General features: G+C 47.4%; 1 protein-coding gene across 1 annotated transcript in view; it reads right to left on the minus strand.

Moving 5' to 3' along the window:
* CUNH17orf99 (chromosome unknown C17orf99 homolog) overlaps positions 1 to 1,272 on the minus strand; it is an 18,927-nt gene that overhangs the window by 6,666 nt on the left and 10,989 nt on the right.

Here is a 1,272-nt window from a genome sequence, read left to right on the forward strand (position 1 = left end):
AAAAAAAAAAAAAAAAAAAAGATACTGGGTTTAGCACATTCTCACTTGTAAGTGGGAGGTGAACACAGAGTACATATGGACACAAAGAAGGGAGCAGCAGACACCGACGCCTACTTAAGGTAGAGATGGGAAGGAGCATGAAGATCAAAGACTGACCTATCTGGCTGCGGGCGGTGCCTCACACCTGTAATCCCAGCACTTTGAGAAGCCCAGGCAGATGGGTCACTTGAGGTCAGGAGTTTGAGACTAGCCTGGCCAGCATGGCAAAACCCTGTTTCTACTAAAAATACAAAAATTAGCCAGGCATGCTGGTGTGCAACAGTGGTCCCAGCTATTCGGGAGGCTGAGGCAGGAGAATCGCTTGAACCCGGGAGGTGAGGTTGCATTGAGCCAAGATCGTGACCCTGCACTCCAGCCTGGGCAGCAGAGCGAGACTCTGTCTCAAAAAATAAAACTACCTATCAGGGGTACTATGCCGATTACCTGGATGGTGGAACATTACCCCCATAACATGCAATTTACTTATATAAACAAACCTGCACGTGCACCCCTGAACCTAAAAGCTAAAAATAAATAAATAAACCAGTAGACCTCAAAGAAAGAAAATACTGGTTTAGTCCTTCCTCAAAAAGTTAAACCGACTTACCATACAACCCAGCAATTCCTCTCCTAGACATATACCAAAGGATAGAAAACAGGGATCAAACAGATGCCTGCACACACACGTTCACGGCAGCGTGATTCACCGCAGCCAAACGGTGGAAATGGCCCAACTGTCTGTCAACTGACAAATGGGTAGGTAAATGGGGTTGATCCATATAAGGAATCTTACTCAGCCTTAGAAAGAAATGAGCACAGATGCAGGCTGCGGCAGGGATGCGTACAGCATTCCGCTAAACAAAAGGGCAGACGTGAAGGGCAGCCCTTGCCTGACTCCATGTGTGCAAAGCTCAGAACAGGAAGAGCCGCAGAGGTAGAAAGCAGACTGGTTACTGGGGCCCAGGGGAGGGGGAAATGGAGAGTAAGCCTGATGGGTGCAGGGTTTCCTTTCGGGGTGATGAAAATCTCTGGGAACTAGATAGTGTGGTGGTCATGCAACATTGCATTGTGAATGCACTACATGCTGCTGAATTACCACTTTTTTTTTTCTGAGATAGAGTCTTGCACTGTCGCCTTCCAGGTTCAAGGATTCTCGTGCCTCAGCTTCCAGAGTAGCTGGGATTATAGGCGCCTGCCACCACGCCCAGCTAATGTGTGTATTTTTTTTTTTTT

This window comes from Cebus imitator, unplaced genomic scaffold (genome assembly GCF_001604975.1).
Source record: "Cebus imitator isolate Cc_AM_T3 unplaced genomic scaffold, Cebus_imitator-1.0 Scaffold36, whole genome shotgun sequence".
NCBI classification, from domain to species: domain Eukaryota; kingdom Metazoa; phylum Chordata; class Mammalia; order Primates; family Cebidae; genus Cebus; species Cebus imitator.